This window comes from Amblyomma mixtum, chromosome 8 (genome assembly GCF_055824585.1).
Source record: "Amblyomma mixtum isolate Tamu chromosome 8, ASM5582458v1, whole genome shotgun sequence".
NCBI classification, from domain to species: Eukaryota; Metazoa; Arthropoda; class Arachnida; order Ixodida; family Ixodidae; genus Amblyomma; species Amblyomma mixtum.
This window is the reverse complement of record NC_143019.1, coordinates 30607369-30617859: the sequence shown is the minus strand read 5'-3', so window position 1 is coordinate 30617859 and position 10491 is coordinate 30607369. Positions and strand designations below refer to the sequence as shown.

Genomic DNA, 10491 nt, shown 5'->3' with positions numbered 1-10491 from the left:
ATCATTCCGCACAGGTTCAACTATATCCTTCCTTTCTGTACCGCTTCCGTGGCTTCCGTGGCTGTCTGTGCCGTAAAAGAACATGATAGGGCATCTTGACAGTCGAAAACACAGTCTTAAGAAATACAAAAGCCATGCTATAATAAGAAGCAGACAAAAAGGCAACATCGCCCTCCTCACACACCAGGGATAATATTACTGTCGTTTTGAAACTAAATTGTGGACTACAGAAAAAGTTGTAGGCATATCGAGTGTGGATTTAGATTTTGGATGCGAGAAACATATACGGGTAAAAAAATTATGCCCAACTCTGTGGGACTCACTAAAATATGCAACAGCATAGGCGATTCTTTTGATTAGGGTCCCTAACGTCACGCTAAGAGAACATTTGAACGTTTGTTTCATGTTGCTAAGATTGTGCGGCTTCAATCACTGCCATTCGGTGTTTCCTGGCCATAAAAAACACTCTATATGATTATCAACAGAAAAAAGCGACGCCCAATTCAGAATAGCTACATTTCCGAGGTTCTATATAACGCTTTCATGCGCCATATTCTCTACAATACACTGCTCAATACAATGCTGCCAGATTCTCTACAATACATATGCGCCATATATAGCCTACAATACACTGCTCACGAATCTGGAAACTCAATGGGAGCTTTTTAAGGTGAATGTAACAAAAATAACAAAATGAAAAATTGGTAATAAAATAAAATCACTTTCAGGGATCAATTTCACTCACAAAAACAGCTTCAATATTCAGTCGCGAGAAAAGGTTAATATATTTGCATGTCAAAGCTTACTCAGTCCCTATTTGCGGTTCTCCTCAATGGGAATTGGCTCAAACCCGTCTCCGCTAGTGTTTTGGTTGGGAAGGCGAGGTATGGCCGAGGGACCTCTTTGATTGCTCCTATTTTCCGAGTCTTCACCATCGCCTTCTCCGCTGCTCTCTTTATGTGAATCACCTCTGACAACTGCGATAAAGCGAAAAAAGTGTAAGTTATCTTTTGCATTTCGCTCTGCTTTCAACGCAAGATGGCATTCGACGTCACTTTACTGTGCGTGCAGATGCAGTTCGGCGTATATCTTAAGGCTGACAGCATACTTTTGGCACTACTGGTAAGACTTCAAAAGCTCGTAATGACTTCCAAACGACATAAGACAATTGGCGCCTTAGAATAACTGATTAGTGCCGTAATTTCTCGAAGAGCCCAAAAATTATACACCATGTTCAGTTAGAGATCGAGACAAGTAGGGGCACTCGTCGCAGATTCTGGTAATAGCAGTCATCTGATACCACAAGTTTCAAGGTTCATTGCACAATGTTCTTTCGATGGGCCCGTAAAGCGCAAGATTGTTTGTGCTGCTGATAAAAAACGGTGAATCTTCCCTCGATAAGCGTGTCGCCCGGGTCTCTGGCGTGAAGAAGCCATGCGAAGCGTAGTTGGAGCCTTACTATACTATCACCAGAAGTTATTTAACTCGGGTGTCAGTGTAATTTCTGCTATTTTTCAGGGAAGAGGCAGTCACAGCGGGGGCCCAAGGTAATACTGCATGATGGGAAGTGTTCGGGTATATGCCGGCATAAGTTTATAAGCAATAACACAAATGACGCATTTGATACGGAGGTAACCAGGTTATTCTTCCTCGGTTTTCTGATTCGCTAGGAAGTCGCGAGATTAAATATTTCAAAAATTGAAAGCCATTCGTACTTCCCTGGGATTTAATGAAAGCAAGATATTCAGGCTTTTCCCGCAAGTGCAATTTTTCTGTTTTCATGCAGAAAAACACATTTTCAGAGTCTCCGAAGGGCAAATATCGATTGCGCGTTGCTTCTGCTCCTTTCATATTTAACTTGGTTGTTTTTCAACAATTTCACCACAAAACAAAAGCTCTCAAATGGAGTACCAATGCTGCATAACCCAAGAAAAGAGCAGTAAGGAATTCATTTGGGGTCACCCCACTTGGCCGGCATAGAACACAACACAGACTCTCGGCAGACACAGTCTCCGAGGTTCAGGCTCCAGCGCCGTGAATAGAGCGTAGTGTCCCACCAGCACCTTTTAAATAGTAAAAATGTTTCATCGCAATTTCTCTGGTCCAGAAAAAAAGGCAGAGAACAAAATAATCAGAAAACATTCAAGATCACCCAAGAAGATACGCGAGGCAGTGGGCATCATTATTACTAAATCTGAAACAAAATGCACTACCTAAATATAAAGAGTTGTTTGGTGGGCTTTCTACAACAACGTGTTGAATGGATAAAATATCAGAGGACGTTTTGCCTTTCCCACCACGTTTTCTTTATGCGCCTTTCAGGTCATCGTGTATAAATATCTACATGTAGAGTCACAGCTGAAATCAATATCCAATTTGCTCTTCCTGCTGTCGCTTATCGCTCGTCCAAACTTTAATGTCTATATAATCTTGTACCATTCAACCAGCGACTTTTTAAGCAGCTGTAAAGTTTACTATCTTTATCATTTATTTTCAGACGATGGGGCGGAAACAATCCTCATCACTTTTCTTTGAACAGCTCTGCTTGCAAATCAAACTTATAAAATCTAATTAGACTAGTATTATAAAAAAGATCTGCTGTGTCATATATATACGCCACAACTGTAGATGAATGAAGAGACTACTACTTATCGCAAGTGATTTTTTATATAAATATAAATATTTGGCTGCAGAAAACGCATCTATTTCCCATGAGGACACAATGTTAATGAGTGGCATTGCCAGTAAAGAGGCATTTTCAAGCTACCAGCGTGAAAGGATTACACTGCGATAGCCAGTGAAGAATCGGACATTTATACTGATCTCATTCCTTGCTGCCACTTTCATGAAAGGTACAGTTAGCATCATGAAATTATCCTTAATTACAGACACTCAGTTACCTTAAAGTGTCCCGTAGGGGGCATTATATAAGCAGTGGGTTTTTTGTTTGCAAAGAAAATCATCTCGTGACAAGTAATCAACAAACGGCATGGTCATTTAAAATCTGTAAAAGCGAAGATGCGCACATGATATCGCGATGTTTGGGGTAAGGCCGTTCCAGACTGTAGCTGTTCGGAACAAAAATTCGAGAGGATATTTAAACTTTGCCTTAACAGTATTACGCGATAGCGTAATGGGTTAATTCCCATATATGCAGAATCGGTCTTTATACTTTGCACTCATAGATTCATGGAAGTCTTCATACCCCTCCTGGCACAGTGGTGCAATGATTAGGAGATGCACCACTGCCCTGCGATGGCAGTGGCTTCTAGCGGTGTGGCCTGTGCGGCTCAGGCTTCTCTTCCCGAGTGACCGATCATTAATTTAACTGCCTCCGATCACAGTTGGCAGTTTGCTCACTATCCGGCGGGCAGGTTGTGATGAAGCCTCAAGGTCACGTGACTTGGTTGGCCCACCAGCCTCATAGGCTGCTGTCTGGCCGCTACCTGCCACAGAGAGTCATTCTCGCGGTTTTGCGCTCACAATGCCCACACCACAACGTCGACAACTGACATCGCAGCCTTTAAAGCTATCGATTTAAAAATGAAGCAGTGAATATAGCCGTTCAATATCGTAGGCGCGCAAACTGAAATTGATGGCTGGTTCAATCTCGGGGAAGCGCAGATTGAAATTGATGGCTGGTGCGGACCCGACGCGGTGGCTCAGTGGTTAAGGCTCTCATCTAACGAGCCGCAGTACCCGGGTTGGAACCCGACCGCGGCGGCCGCGTTTCGATGACGGCGGAACGCAAAAGGCGCCCGTGTGCTGTGGGATGTAAGTGCACGTTAAAGATCCCCAGGTGGTCTAAATTATTCTGCTGACCTCCACTACGGCACCTCTTGCTCTCTTTTGTTCTTTCATTGCCACCTTTCTAACTTCCCTTACGGCTCGGTTCAGGTGTCCACCGAGATATGTGGGACGGATGCTGCGCCATTTCCTATCCTCAAAAACCAATTTATGTCTGCTGTTGTGAGATATTCGGGGCTCTGCTGTGATGTATGGTGCTTGATGATGAGAAGAAGAGAATAACTTGTGACACAAGGGCATGCTGTCAATGCGGCGTCGACGAGAGAGCATTGACGAGGCGTATTATTATTTTAAAGAAGAAACAGTGATGTCCTAGAAGTATAGGTAGTGAATGTATCTAGTAGCGTGATTTTTACCAGGTTCTAATTGGCTGATTGGATATGATTGATGCTGGTTCCAAATGGGTGAGGCGTATTCTAGTTTGGGCCTAACAAGTGTCTTTGCGCTAGTAGTTTAGCATGTGGCGAGGCGTTTCGTAGATGATGTTTGAAGAAGTCTGATGTTTTATTAGATGCCGAGATGATATTGGGAACATCTGCGCGCCAAGAGATCTCAGATGACGAAAAATGGAACGTAACTCTTGTGAGCAACGATTTTTGCCCAGAGTATAATTGCCTACAATAAATGCGACATGGGAAGTAGCGGGGCCATTTGGTTCATTTTTCAACTTAAAACAGTGCGCAGGGACAGGACACAGTCAAGAAAGAAGTGTGTCTGCAGTGCAGTGCTGTGTCTGTGTGTTTCTTGACTGTGTCCTGTCCCTGCGCACTGTTTTAAGTTGAATAAATGCGAGATTCACGGGCTGATATTTTTGGTAACATGAACTACCACTAGGGTCTGCAAAACGAGTGGAAGCGACACACATTTTTTAAGCATTAAACTTTATAATGTTGAGGCGATAGCGCACGTTGGCGGTGAAAAAACGGTATACTAATGCTTTTCCTACTTGTCATAAAGGTTGTGGGGGAAATTTTGGAAGGCATTGTGTAAGGCTTGGCGTCAAGGGACTTAATGAAACGTATAGTTAATCCTTAAACTTTTTGCTTATTTTAATCGAGATTACCGCCTCATTATATGCTAGCAGAGCTGAGTAAACGCAACGAGTCCAGTGTATATGGAGCGCAGAATTGACTCTTACTTCTCGGCAGCATCAAACATTGGTTTAGAAATCCGCTGCAAGGAAAGCTGGAACAGTCGGCCGCGGGATGTGCACGAAAAAAGAGAGAGAGGGACTAAGCGTTATTTCACAGCAGCGACAAAAATATTCTCTAAATCGCCTTCTCGAATTCGTAGAAACATTATACGTGAGCTCTCAAAGCTGACCTCGAAATCTCGCCTCTCAAAAATCCCGTCACAACTCTTCCATTGCTTTTGATCTATTTGGCGATGTTACGTGCTGCATCGTTTTGGTCATGCTATTTATTACGTTTTTTCTTCAAGCCTCTTTCCCCCTTTCTTCAGCGTGTCCTCTTCTTTCCAAAATTTCTTTTTCCTTAATCTGCTCTTCTCTCTCTTGCTTGTGCATAAGCTTGAGTTTGCTCGACTGCAAAGTCGTACCAAGCTCTTTCAATCGCTTTTTTTATTCTTAAATATTTAAGCTCCTGTCTTAGCTAATTTGTGGACGCTTTACGTTCTTTTTCTACATTGCGAAAATCTTGTGCACACGAAATAGGCGACAGGCTTGTTCTGCACTAGAAAGCCGCGCCTAAGCGCCGCTGTGGCGTAGCGGTCACATCACTGTCGACTCTCGAGTCGGATGCGGTATAATATTGTGAGAAAAAAAAAATTTCACTTAGAAATATATGCGGCGTTGGCCTCAGGAGCCGAGAGGTGAATGTTATCTGTGCACAGGGCATTTCACGTAACTTGAACCAGGGATTTAAACAGAGCTGTAAACCGCAGCCCGCTGACACCAACGATACATTGTTCGCGATCATGTGGCGCTCCTCAGAATATTTTTTATTGCGCTTAATTAGTTAACTAACTAAGATGAACTTTGCAAATTTTCAAATTCAGCGAATTCGTACCACAAAACTACAAAGTTTTTCGCAAAGACCGAGATGGAAGGGGCGGTGGAGTGGCCATACTGTTCAAATCTTCACTGCAAGTCTTTAGAATACCAGATATTGACGATGTAGAAGGCATCTTTTGTAAATTTTACAAAAACAATGTTCGTTACGTTTTAGGAGCCGTGTACAGGCCACCCAATTCCTCTGTAGCACTCCTAGTTAATCTAAAAAAATATATTGAGCGCCATATAAAACAGATTATATGGCTAATCTTGACTGGCGATTTTAATTTAGCAAACATGGACTGGACTGCCTTTTCGTATTCTAATAACATCATTGAGCAAACTATGCTTGATATTTCTATTGCCTTTGACCTGCTTCAGGTAGTTAAAGATCCTACTAGAGTCCACAATGGTTCATATTCAATTCTTGATCTATTTTTTGTAAATGGTACTGTCAAAGAAAACGTCGAATGCTATGTAACGACCGGTATTTCTGATCACAAAGCTGTTGTACTGACATTGATGAATGCAAACTTTGATCGCCGAAATACTATCAGTTTCTTTCCTGATTTTGCTCGTGCACATGATGAATCTATTCTTGATATGCTCGACTTTCATTATGACCGCTTTATGAATTTTAATGGAAATGTGAATGACTTATGGCTATTTTTCAAAAGTGTTGTCTTTCAGTGTATTGGACGCTTCGTTCTAAAAATTGCAAAAAAGTCCCCAAAATGTAACCCTTGGATAACACGAGAGACATTACGTTCACAACGAAAGCTAAAAAGAATGAAAAAAAGGTTAAAAGCAGGAAACTATTCCCAAACGATCATTGATGAACAAACAGAAAAACTAAAACAGCTGATTGCCCATGACAAGGAAAAGTACTTTTCTACTCAGCTACCTACCTTCATTAAAACATACATGCCCTGAGAAATTCTGGAGGCAGATAACTCCAGCTTCACGATCTCATGATACTTTCAAAGTAAATGGAATATGTGAGCGTGATGATGCTTTGGTGTCCACGGCTTTCAATGACTACTTCAAATCGGTGTTTACGCAGGATGACAGCTCTCTTCCCTGCTATTCCGTGAATTTGCCTTCAATTCCTGATGTTGTGATTTCCGAGGCAGGTGTTCTCAATTTATTATTGAAGCTTGATGTAAAAAAATCTCCCGGACCAGATGACATTCCCAACGCATTCCTGACGCGTTATGCAGAATGGTGTGCCAAGTACTTATGCATCTTATTTAACAAATCACTAAATGAAGGATCATTACCGGATGACTGGAGAACGGCAAGAATCAAACCAATTCACAAAACTGGAGACAAAGCATCTATTCAGAACTACCGTCCGATATCGTTAACATCTACAGCATGCAAGGTTTTGGAACACATCATTCATAAACATATAGCAGATTTTCTTGAACAAAACAATTTTCTAACTAATGCACAGCATGGCTTCAGACGAGGATTTTCCACTGCCACTCAGCTAGTACAAACTATACATGATTTTGCGCAGGCAATAAATGAAGGAAAGCAGACTGACGCTATATTTATGGACTTTAAAAAAGCATTTGATAAAGTTTCGCATAACAATTAAGCTTCTTCACAAATTAGGTAATGTACTAAAAAATGAAAAATTACTCGCATGGATTACAGCCTACTTAAGAAACCGTCGTCAGTTTGTAGTAGTAAATAATTCCCCTTCCCCTCCAGTTCCTGTTGATTCCGGCGTTCCCCAAGGATCTGTTCTTGGGCCACTCCTCTTCTTGATTTTTATTAATGACATTGTCGATAACATCTCAGTTTCTGTTAGATTGTATGCTGATGATTGTGTGTTATATGAAAAGATTACTACTACTGAGGACCAAGTACGGTTAAATAACGATTTCACTAAGATAATAGCATGGTGTGACCAATGGCAAATGTGCGTTAATTATGATAAAACAGTGTTCATGCGTATAACCCAGAAAAAGAAGCCTCTTTTGTTTAACTATACTGCTAAAAACAAAGTTCTGTCTCAAGTGAATACTTACAAATACCTAGGTCTGCGGATCTGCAATAACCTCTCCTGGACAGAGCACGTTGACAACGTTACAGCTAATGCCCTACGCAAACTATTTTTCCTCCGACGTGCTCTGAAGCTCGGCCCCCCCAGTGTACGTTCACTTTCGTATAACACTATTATTCGCCCTATGTTAGAATATGCCGTCATAATCTGGGATCCTTTCACTAAATCTAACATTGCTAAATTAGACAGAGTCCGAAAGAAAGCAGCACGGTTCATTTAGAATTCATATAACCGCACATCTATCACTGCACTTCTTAATCAAAGTGGTTTGCTTCCAGTCTCTCACAGAAATCGCATCTGTCGTCTAAAATTTTTATTTCAGTTAATCAAAGGTCAGTACAATATTGACACATCCAATATTATATCGTTCTCCTCAGGGTACAACACAAGACAACGCCATGATTTTACAGTAACACCATTAAACGCACGAATTAACACCTTTAAGTACTCCTTTTTCCCCAGAACGATTACAGACTGGAATAATCTAACTAATGATGCAGTAACCCAAACTTCACTAAAAAGGTTTGAAAGCCACCTTTAACTTTTTTATAATGTCGTACCGCTACATTTCTTTGTTTCGTTTGTACTTTTTGAAATTGTGTTCTTGATCTTAACTTGTTGATCAATTGTTCTTGTATTGTTTGCTTGTTCCTGAGGTCGTTTTTGTTGTTTCCAGAATTTATTAATTGTGTGCCCACCCTGCGAAGGTCTTGTAAAAGATCGCAGTATCAATAAATAAATAAATAAATAATATTCCTTTCAGTGCCAAGACCGTTACGTTAGGTTGTAAAGCAGGTTTATAAACAACCGATTCAGTTTATTCCAGCATCGTATCTCCTACGGGGTTCTTTTTTCCGGCATCTAAAGAAATCCCGCGAAATATGAAAAAATACCACATGATTGCGCTTGTGCGCTACCAAATTGCAGCGCTCTCAAGGGCGCTTCCATGAAACGGAGCGTGCCCGCTGAACGTGGTGAAGTGAACGGCCGCCGCTCTTGGCAGCGGCTTGACAGTGCGTCAGCACTTCCCGCAGCGGGCGGCGGCCGTTCACTTCGCCACGGTCGACAGGCGAGCTCCGTTTGCTCGAAGCGCTGTTGAGAGCGCTGCAATTTGGTAGCGCACGAGCGTAGTCACGTGGTATTTTTTCATATTTCGCGGGCTTTCTTTATATGCCGGAAAAAGGGACTTCGTAGGAGGTACGATGCTACAATAAACTGAATCTGTTGTTTATAAACCTGCTCTACAACCTAAAATAACGATCTTGGCACTGAAATGAATATTTGAAAATCTGCATAGATCATCTTAGTTAGTTAACTAATTAAGCGCAATAAAAAATATTTTGAGGAGCGCCACATGATGGCGAACAGTGTATCGTTGGTTTCAGCGGGCTGCGGTTTACCACATTTTTTAAATCCTTGGCTCAAGTTACGTGAAACACCCTGTATAATAGCCATCTAGAGAGGCGAGAGCCTTCTAGACGTGCGTTAAAGGTGATTACATCGTGCAGAAAATCATCGGAAGGGGTGCTGAGGGTTTCCGTAAGGGTCCGTTAAATTTCCGGAAATATATATCAAGCTTTATTCCGCTCTAATTCCTTGTGGGCACAAAACAAAATATAAAGCCTCGCTTTAAAGAATATGGAGTGTTGTGTAAGCACAGAACTTTTACTCTCTGGTTTCTACGAAATGCAAAGGCATTTTTTATGTGTTTAGGAGTTTTCATAAATACATAGTATTGTAATGTTATGTTATGTAGTCTTTATTTGAGCATGAGTACCTGTGGTGTCTATAATTTTAGTACAACATGGAATATACCTTATCGTTGAAGAAAAAGGAGTTCTTGGCGATGCACGCTTGTATTTAGGAAGTTACGAAGCTACCATTACAGAATTCCTGCGTTTTTATCCTCATCGTGGCTATTTGGGATACCTAATTAATTTAGTCTATGTAAGGATAAAAGGAAAAATACTTCATTTTTAACCAATCTAGTTGATGCATAAAAGGGGACGTGCTGAATTCTGCGCAGAAGCGTAAGTATGCGTTTTAATTTTTGATGCATTAAATAACAGCAAGGTTACACACTCACAATTTGGTACATATAAAGCAATCCTGGCCTCGGTGCTTTAATTTTCGCCCTTGTTTGACAGGTAGCTTGCATCTCGAAGGCATGCTCACAATTTCAAGAAACAAAATATAGGATAGAGTGGCATGAAAGAAATTCGTAAAATAGCGGAACACATGAGGTGCACGAACTATACTGTTGAGATTAATTCGGAAAAAAACTTCTCAGTAGCTAAGTCTTCAGAAATAGAAGGAATGTCCAATTACAACGATTTAAAGTGCACTTAAAGCAAACTCCAAGTCAAATGAGATGCTTACCTATTGCCAGGAGAAAGACGAAAACAAATATCTTCAGCATCGTGCTGTTTTAGCTTCGGTTTGTTGTGCGCAGTAGTCGAACGACGCTTTTGTGGTGGCACTACACGAGTATTTATAGCCCGATATCCCGGGAGTAAAATTAGACCTATGAGTCACTGCAGCAACCAAATAATAACTACGCATAATAGTTATCATGCAGATGGCGTTTACTGCAAGCTCA

General features: G+C 41.3%; 1 long non-coding RNA gene across 1 annotated transcript; it reads right to left on the bottom strand.

Moving 5' to 3' along the window:
• Positions 1–811: 811 nt before the first annotated feature.
• On the bottom strand, positions 812–10401 carry LOC149331897 (uncharacterized). Its single transcript, XR_016284858.1, has 2 exons — positions 10272–10401; positions 812–977 (listed from the first exon to the last, which is right to left on the bottom strand). It is a non-coding gene; the product is annotated as an uncharacterized LOC149331897 (long non-coding RNA).
• Positions 10402–10491: the final 90 nt, after the last annotated feature.